A 10,752-nucleotide genomic window follows, 5' to 3' on the forward strand; every position below is an offset into this window, starting at 1 on the left:
TTCACCACAGACAGGCACGAAGCTTAAACATTTTAGGGACAGCTTTGAAAGTTATAGCAGGTACACCAGACTTCGATAATTTTGAAAATTTAAAATTTCGACAACAAGAGCTAATTAATTCAGAGAATAGGCAAATAGAAATAAACACAGCAGTGCAAGAAAAGATAAACGAGCTAACAGATACAATGTGAAAGCTAAGCAGATTGACACCAGTCATTTATACGAAACATTGCTCGCCAGAAATAGAGTCTTAATTTCCGAAATTGAAATCTTGATTTCAGCGATTGCCCTTGCAAGGATCGGCGTCATTAATCCCTCCATATTAAATTCTGACGATGTAAAGAAATTAATTAATATGCTCTCTACAAACACAACTATAACAGACTTAATGGAGGTATCTAGCATTAGGGTCCTGTTAGACACTAACTTTTTATATTTTTTAATTAAGTATCCGAAACCTATATTAGTATGTAAGAGAGTCATCTTGTTTCCCGTTCAACGCAACGAAACTGTCCTACACTTTGGTAACAACAACAACGTCGCTGACTGTGACAATCAGATTTTGGCTATTGGCAGCTGTATTACAGCACTTACGTCATCATTTTGCAAAAAGCTACAAAATACAACATGCGCACAACAACTACATTCGGGAAGTGTAGCTCACTGCAGCACACGCCCCAGTCATCTGGAGCCGATTACGCTTGTTGATGAAGGTATCATAGTTATCAACGATAATACCGCTGTGATTAAATCAAATGATGGTTCTGAGAAAACCGTTACTGGTACTTACCTCCTAACCTTTGAAGACGAGGTTCAAATCAATGGATCTTACTTTAAGAACAAAAATGGTATGCTGACAAAATGACCAGGTTCTGCGACAACAACACTTGTCAATATTACCAACCATCGAGAAATATTGAGTCTACCGTACCTAAAAAGAATGAATGTGCAAAATTTAGGGTACATTACAAGAATAGAGAGAAGAACCATCATGTGGCCAATACTATCTGGCTTAGCTTCTATCGCCATTCTGCACAGTGGTCTTGAAGCAACCATAGCTATGACTAAAATGCCAACCAAAACGGCTTACATAACTGTCTTTGTACATAATCATAGATCAAAATTTCGTTGAAAATAAAATTCCATCTGCTCCTATGCTTAAAATATTATAAAATGTTGATCTAGAACTTTCCAAATCCAGTTATATAATCGCGAAGGTCTATGGTAATATAATTATAACACTTTCTTACGTTATAAGCATAAAATATTTTAACTTAGTTATTCAAGAGATAATATTAATAATTGCATATTTTAATAATTCTTGTTGCATAAATTTTATAAATTTACAAAGTCAATATAAAATATTATTTTATATAAATTCATATGTGTTTTGATGAAAATTCAACGACAGTTTTTTTTTAATTGATTATATATTTAGGGTCGTCAATCGAATTAACTTTATAATTGAGCCAAAATCTTAAAAATACGCCATGAATGGATTCTCCAGCTTGCTCCGACCACATTCCGAAGCCGTCGTTGCCTAAAAAATGCAGACAATGTTCCAAATGATTTAGAAGCACGTGAATTTTTAATGTTTCCGACATTTCTGTGCTTTGGAAGGCTTTAGCGAGTTTACTTACATGATTTTTTAATTCTGACCCAACTGACAAAGCAGTTTTTCACTCAATACATTTAAGGTATGTGCTCTCCTTTGTATAACTTTTGGATGGCTGGTTGCCCGAGCAGTGAGCCAGATATAACAAGAGCATGAACTTGTTCTTGTTTCTTTTGTCGAATCTTCATAGTTAGGCATGTTTGGAAGAGGCCGCGTTTCATTTGGTATATCCTTATCTCGGTCACAGAGAACCCTACGACATGTACCACAAATGCCTAATGGGAACTTCGAATTGGTCAATTTAAATTTTCACTAACGTATTTTTTAATAAAACACTCCAATTTTCCGGTTATATTAAATTCTGAAGGTTTTGACGATCCGAATTTAATCTTTCTCCTACAAGGCGCGCACACTTTAAATCTGTTCTCTTCGTGATTACACTTATGTTGCGGATGACTTATAGAAGACATGATGCGCAATCAAATAGCTTACACCAGAAATATTATCATCGAGAAAAATACTATCTGTTTTTTTTTACACTAATATACAAAACGATAACTTTAGTATACTCTGTTGAACAAGAAATACTAACAATTGCAGTTAAATTTTTTCCAAATTTTCATTTGACAATATTTTAGGCATAGGAGCAGATATGATTTTAATTCCAACTGCATATTGGTGTATGGGTGCCTTCCAAAACAGGTATGCAAGCAGTTTTGGTTGGCATTTTAGTCATACCTATCATTGTTTCAAGACCACTGTGTCTGGTTGGCTGCCACTTCTTACTCAAACTTCGGCAGAGGCAAAGCAGAAGGCGTCAAAGTCATGTTATTCAAGCGATCATTGAAAACCTTAAGAAGACCGAGGACGGCCTCCATTTAGAAGGGGAGGAGTTAACACGTGCAGCCCAAGGGCAGTCGTAACAGTTGCAGTAAGCAAATTTATTTCTGCAGCTGGCAATCAATTTCAATAGCGGCCAGCCAACAGTAGCTAATTACGACGAATCTGTAATGCAACACCAACATGCAGCTGCACGGTGGTTTCATATTATTCCTATTGATATTGAACATCTGCAAATTCCACAACATCATCACAAGCCAGTCACAGCGCGGCGTTCCTGGAACTCTTCACAGCAGCGATACCAGCAGCGACTGCGACGGTGGCGGCTGTAGGTTAGATTTTAAGAACAAGTAGTTTGTAAGTTTTAGTTTAGTGATTGAACTCACCGGCAAAGCCAGTGCTTACGGTTAAATTTTAAAACTCGAATAAACTAACTTATATACTGGGTGGCGCCGAATGAGCTATATGGTTTGAATTCTTTATAACAGTTTTTTTACTCTATGCCAACGACATCCGCCCCTGGAAATGACCTGCCAGCAGCGTTGCGGAATGCTTTTGCTGAAAAATCGTCATTTTACCTTGAAAAAAATCGTAATTTCGGCCAAAACAAACCTCAAATTTTTGGTTATAATACTGGGTAGCGCCGAATGAGCTATATGGTTTGAATTCTTTTTAACAGTTTTCTATGGGGATATTTGAAAGAAAAAGTGTACGTTAACAAACCAAGAACCATTCTCCAACTCCAAACCAACATTCGAAATGAAATCATGGCCATTACACCCGAAATTCTGCTAAAAGTTATGGAAAATATGCTAAAAAGAGCACGTATGCGCGCAGCAGAAAATGGACATCACTTACAGGATATCTTTTTCAAAGTTATTGCAAAAAATTCCCCAATAATATATTGTATTTAAATAAAAAAATATAATAATCGCATAAATAAAACTGTTAGAAACCATTTAAACCATATAGCTCATTCGGCGCCACCCTGTATAAGTGAATTGGTAAAAGGGGGAGCGGCACGTCCCATGGACCTGGAATGTTTTATCAGCTATAACTCCGGAGCTATAAGTCGCTTGAACTTGAAATTTCGTACGCAGCCGTTTTAATGGTAGGTTCTTATATTAGGGTATATATAAACAAGTTTGGAAAAGAGGGCGTGGCACATCCAATAGGCATGGAATTTTATATCAGCTATAACGTCGGAACTATAAGCCCCACGAACTTGAAATTTGGTATGCAGATATATCAATGGGAGGTGCTTATATGGAAATAGGTTTGTAAAAGGGGGCGTGGCACATCCAATAGGCGTTGAAAATTTTATCAGCTATAATTTCAAAACTATAAGTCAAACGAAATTGAAATTTTGTACGCAAACGTATCTATGGTAGGCGCTTATAGTGGAGTATCTTAATATATAAAAATCCGGTGTTACTGTGCTCGCTTACGCTAATCTCCGATACCGCTTAACCGATTTCAATGAAATTTTGTGGAACCAACAAGGTTCCAACTTAAAAGCTAGGATAGTTGTGAACCCGAGAAAAAATATATTTTTTTTCATCGAAATTTTTTCTATGCTCTTCGCATCGTGCTTATCTAATCTATATATAAAAATCGAACTCTTCCAAAACGGCTCGACCGATCTTTATGAAATTTTTTGTGATATATATGGTGGGTATGAGAATCGGATGTAAAGTATATTTCATAGCGCTAGGTGCAGGGGCGTGGCACCTCCCACACAAACCGAATTTTTCATATTGCACATCTCTGGAAGCGTTCATGGTAGACTACTCGAATATGGTATGGAAATATGTGAAAACATTTGCATATTCATGAATAAAAATTGCGGTTATTGGAAAAAGTTACGTGGCACCTCCCATACAAACCGAATTTTTCATACTGCATATCCCGGAAAATGTTCATGGAAGAGGTCTCGAACTTGGTATGGAGATGTATGAAAGCAATCGCATACTCATGGAGATAAATTGTGGTTATTGGAAAAGGAGGCTTGGCACTTCCCATACACATACTGCATATCTCTAATGATTTCATGGAAGAGTACTGGAACTTGGTATGTACAAGATATATAAAACGCGACTGGTCATGAAGAAAAGTTGGGGCTATTGGAAAAAGGGACGTGGCACCTCCCATGGTAAATTACTCGAAAATGGTATAGAGATATATGAAATCAATCCCATGCTTTTAGAGAAAATTGGAGTTATTTGAAAAGGGGACGTGGCGCCTTTCAAACGCACTGAAACTATTACGTATCTTTGTATGCATGTACAGTTTTGCTAAGTTATTTAAGACGGCAAATATGCCTTCTGACAACCACCAAACCGTAGTATTAGAAGACAAATGCGTCACTAAAAATCATGAACGTGAACTCTTGGTGAAAATGTTGGTCCATAATGTTTCAATATACGGTTAAAAATTTAGGTTTTAATTTTAAACTTTTTGGACTACATATATGACCAAACTACATAAATTCAGTTTCAAATACAAACCTTCTAAATTTAAAAAAAAGAGGGCACATATGTATGTTGGGTTTAGAATTTTAACAGTTCGGTTTAAATTTTAAACCCAAAATTTTCGTAATTAAGAATAAAAAATAAAAATAAAATTTCATGCTCCGTCTGATGGGGATTGAACCCGGACAACCTTAGTAGCAACCAATTGTATCAAGCAGCTTTGCACACTCAGCTACAGCCACGCATGTAAATGTGCTTTCCTATGTTGAGTTTGAATCAACACCACATTTCGCTATGTGCAAACATTTTCTATATCGGTTTAGATTTTAAACCAGATTTTCTATATATGAAACCTAGAAACTAGAATTAAAACATTTTGGTTTGATTTTTAAACCACGAAATTTTTGGACTAAAATTTACACCACAATATATTAAAAATTGCTTAAAACTATCGATTGGTTTAAAAAGTAGACTATAAAAGATTAAAAAGGCAGTAGTCCCAGCGCGGTTTAAAAATTAAACCCAAATTTTTGACCGTGTACAAAAAATTTATTTTGGGCGGGACGAAGCTCGCCGGGTCTGCTAGTAGTATATAAAAATGGTGTGAAAAATGTATAGTAATTCATCAATTGAGAACGGTTGGGCCGATTTGGCAAACATTTTTTTAGATGTTCGTAATTGCCAGGAGAAGGTTTTTACGAAAGAAAATTTTGGGAAAACCCTCCCGAGAAAGTCGGGAAATTGGAAAAATCGAAAATTGATTTTTTTGTATGGAATTTTGTGTGCGATTCCTTTNTAATTGCCAGGAGAAGGTTTTTACGAAAGAAAATTTTGGGAAAACCCTCCCGAGAAAGTCGGGAAATTGGAAAAATCGAAAATTGATTTTTTTGTATGGAATTTTGTGTGCGATTCCTTTGGAATGGCTTTCGAATGGAAAAATGGAAAATTCTAAGTGGAAAACTCGGAAAAATCCGGAAGAACGCGAAAAATTTGAATTTTTTTCGCCGAAACTTTGCATTTTATCGCATGATTTGATAATTTTTGACGATGTAAAGATGGACAATTCATTGTGAAGCTTGGAAAATTTCGGATAATTGTGAAATTGTAAGCATGAATCAATTGGGGACAATTTTCTCCTTTGTTTCATAACCGATTCGAATGGTTGCTGCTTTTTTTGAAAGGTGTTTAGAAGGAGGAGTGCACAAAGATTTATTTTTTCCGATAGGTGGCGCAAGAGTCGAGCTACGCTAAAAAAAAAATGCATTTGATACGTAGGTAGCGTTTTGCCTAGATTAGCATATAGGATCCATTTTTCCGTTAAGGGGGCCAAGGACCGGTCTATTCGAAAAAGTCTTATTTATGGTCCGCTTTGCTTGAAATTTGGGGAATTTTAGGTAGCCTTTTTCATAGCTTAGCATATAGGATATTTTTTCTGATAGGTGGACCACATACCGATCTATTGGAAAAAATCTTATTTATGGTGCGACTTGCTTGAAATTTGGCATGTAGGTAGCTTATTGCCACGATTAACATATAGGATACTTTTTTGTGATAGGTGGACCAGGGACCGATCTATTCCGAAAAATCCTATTTATGGTCCGATTTGCTTAAAATTCGATACCCGTATTATAGATATGCGTAGAATAGAATTTAATCATTGTTTTACAGGTAATGGCTAATTAACAATACTTATTACACAGGCCAACAAAAATTAAAAAAAACGTATGAAGCAAATGTCGACATTTTTTTTGAGAAATTTGTTTGTGCTGATTACGAATCCGTAAGCACAAAGTTTCCATCAGCTCAAGATTTTAAGAAAAAGGAGGCCAAAGTGTAAAAAAATCGCGTTTATGCAATATTTGAGAAGCTCTAGGAAAGAAACAAAGGGTGGTAGAACCTTCCACTTAGACTTAGATTAAAGCTAAAAAGCTCGACTACTATCCCTGCAAATTCCTGAACCTTTGCTTCATGGTCACTTATAGTCATTTGATGAACAGGAAAAACTGATTTCGGGAAAATTGAGTACCTATCGCAAATAAGAAAAAGGTGATAGAACCTTCCACTTAGGCATAAATTAAGGCTTGAACTTCTGACTTCAATCCCTGAAAATACCATTCCTGCACCTTGATCGTAAAGTCTTTACACACTTTTTTCTATTGCATAAGTTTCTAGTATTTTTTTTATTGTTGGACGATAAAAAGTAATTAAGTATAGGTGACCATCAGGGCAAGGTGCAGGAATAGTATTTTCAGGGATAGTAGTCTGTAGTTCTAGCTTTAATTTAAGCCTATGTGGAAGGTTCTATCACCTTGTGTTTCATTGCTAGAGCTTCTCAAATATTGCAAAAAACCCGATTTTTTGATAATTTAGCCACGTTTCTCTCAAAATCTGGAGCTGATGGAAACTTTATACTTACGGATTCGTAATCAGCACAAAAAAGTCTATCAAAAACAGCTTTAACATTTGCCGCATCAAAATCGGTGTTACCCTTTGTTACCTACACTAATTATATAAAGAGAAGCTCCTTCTTTTTATAAGAGGTGATCTCGCGAACGGCTGTACCGATTCTTTTGAAATTTTGTTCACCTACTGCAGACTTTCGATATATTAAGGGAGCGTGGCATCACCCATACATATCAAATTTTTCATATCGTATATCTCTGGAAGTATTTGTGGTAGTGTCCTGGAAATTGCTGTAGAGATTTTGGGGCTACTGGAAAAGGACGCGTGGCGCTTTCCAAACATATTAAAACCTTTACCTATCTGTAAATATATATACCCAGAATACAGTGTTTTTTTATTTTTCATAATCAATTTTTTTCTTAACTTTTATGGAAATATAATTCTTTTGCATCAAATGGCACCTAATTTTGAGTATGCCGTTTTGTAGTTTATTAAATTTCAGTATAATAAAGTGCAAGTTTTAAATGGCTATAAGTTACCGTTGATTTGTGAGAACTTTTTCGCTGATGATGTTGCGCATTTTCTCCGTATAACGAATGCCTGACAATGCTGGAGTGTCAGTATGTAAAGGACTTATTCTGGTAGGGGAACTCCTCTTAAACGACCGACACGATTTTAATGACATTTTTTATATGTTTGAGTAGGTTTATGTACAGTTTAAGTTCACAACTTAAAACGACAGGTGGCGCTGGAGTCGAGTAATTACTCAAAATCGCATTTGTGTTCCTATATGAATTATATTCGAGATATATATGTATTGGTGACGATAGGGGTAATACTATTGCAAATAAAAGATGCGCCAGATGGCGCTGGAGCCGAGTTATTGCCAAAAATCGTCAATTCGGAGGCACCAGGGATCAAAGTCAAATTACCACCGTTAAATCAACCATCAGAACCATAGCGGTACTTGCTTTACGGTGACTAAACAGAATATGGACCAATGATACTCACCAGTTTGGAAACTACCACCAACTATACTATACAGATTCAAGGACGATTCACCATCTAGCCCCAAGGACTTCTTCCCGGTATAACGCTTTCGTCAGTTTATTTAAGATGGCAATAGAGGATATGCCTTCTGTCGACTACAAAACCAAACGTGAACGTGAAGTGCTGGCGAAAACGTTGGACCAATTAATTTTGGCCGGAACGAAGTTCGCCGGGTCTCCTATTTTAAACTAAAAATAAGATTATATAATTTATATATAAGATTATTTATATAAGAATATATATTGTAAGACATTTTTGCTGTTTTTATTATACTAATACCCAGTTGTTGATACATTTAAAACATTTTCGTTAGTATTATTATACTAACATCAAGTACAAACAATTCTGGTTAGGCAGTGAAATATAAACTGTAGTTCTTATATAGAGTCACACCATGATTCAATAATGAAAGGTTTTGTAAGTAACTTTTTTCTAAAATTCAACACTCCCACCCACAGGAATGGTTTTTGGAAGCATGAGAAAAAGGGCAAGAATTCAACACTTCCTGAAATGGTAGCTAAATTTCAAAAAAGGTGGGCATAATAGTGCATAGTGGCATTTGAAAACAAATCCGAATTTGATTAAATTATTTAATTTAAACCAGCTTATTCACATCGAATATTAGTATTTCTATGTTTGTATGTACATATATACATCGGCGTAGCCAGGTAGGGGCAGGGGGGTGCTCGAGCCCCCCTAACTTTCAAATTTTCCTTATATATATATAAAATAGTACCCTGAAATACCAGCTTAATAGGGCCGAGGGAATTTTTGACAGTAAACTGCCGGCGTACGTGAATATTAGGTTAGCCTGTTACACAGTCGCAATTGGCGGTTCGTGCTGATCGATCTCAGGAAGAATAAAAAGGATATGCAGCTAACGAACGACTGAGACAGGGAACGTGATCTACATCGTCAAATGAGTAGTGAAGTAAGTGCGTGGATGCTGTGTGCCAATTATATTGCGTCAAAGTCTCATCGGGAACACCAGGATTGTGTTGTGTACACCCAGAAAAAAGTTAGCTAAAAATATTTCCCTCAACACTTGATATGGTAACTTTAACTAAATAGGGTAACTATAACCAAATTTTGTGTTGAGGTAAATTTATTTAGCTGACATTTTTCTGGGTGTAGGTCAATACCTAAATACCTTCGTTGACTCATTTACCAGAACCATTGCGCGCTTTACTTTACAGCGACTTAACAGAATCAATATGTATCCACAACTATTCGGCATTTAGGGGAATTTCGTCTAGTTATCCTACGCTCAGAAAAAGGTTTAGTTATAATGGTTATAGTGACCAAGTGGCGAAATCTGCAATTTAATTTAGTTGGGACAAATGCATATTTGTTAATAATTACAAAACGACTACCTTGAGTGGACAATATTGTTAGTTGAATAAAATCATTGTTGAGCAAATATAAACAATGCTTTGGTTGATACAAGTTTTCAATTAATTTTGTGAACTTGCTGTAGGCTTGGAAAAAAAGTTTCAGTTTGACACAAATAAAAATGTACTCGATGGTTGTTGTGTTTCCTTTCTTCTTTTATTTGCATATATTAAGCATAAAAATACATACATATTTACATAAATAGTTACTAGTGTAAATAATACATATGTATATGGTGGTAAGAATTTCCTAAAAGGAAACGATGAAACAGGAACAGTCGTGCGAAAACCCAGGTCAATATCTGCTTCGCTTTTTCCTTGGCTAAATATTTCAAATTATAATTCACATGAATTATATATCCACTGAGAAACCCCGGTTGGCATCAAACTTTATATTTTTAAATAACTATGCGCACACCGAAACAACTCGCGGCGATGGCAAAACTGAAACTGAGACAAACAAGTCTGGGCATGTCATAGCACACACTTTTCTTTCTCTACCTAGCGCAGTGATCGACATGCCATAGCTTACTGAGCGCTCTGTGACCACATGCGTGTTTCACCCATATACGAACAGCGGTAGCGGAGCAATGATTTCCATGTAAACAGTCTCATTCATTGAATCGTTTTTATGCAATGGTCGGCATACTAGCGCCTTCAAACGATTCAATAAGTGGGACTGTGTGCGTTCCTCAACTGGCGCTCTTCGTATGTGAAACACACATGTGCTCAGAGAGCGCTCGCATTATTTACGGGTGGCTCACAAGCATGAATATGTTCCGCTCTCAAACCAAATCGTGGTTGCCTCAACTAAGATTTGGTAACTATGACTAAACCATGTGTTGAAATAACGCTTATCTGTATTAGCAGAGCTTAATGCAATCCTTTTATGAACCATACGTTAAGTTGAATGGAATCTGTAGAAATATGCTTCAAAAAAATATTTATTAGTATTTACCAAACCCTTCAACTAAATTAATGA

Source organism: Rhagoletis zephyria, unplaced genomic scaffold (assembly GCF_001687245.7).
Source record: "Rhagoletis zephyria isolate East Lansing unplaced genomic scaffold, Rhagoletis_zephyria_1.1 Rzeph_scaffold_00405, whole genome shotgun sequence".
Taxonomy (NCBI): domain Eukaryota; kingdom Metazoa; phylum Arthropoda; class Insecta; order Diptera; family Tephritidae; genus Rhagoletis; species Rhagoletis zephyria.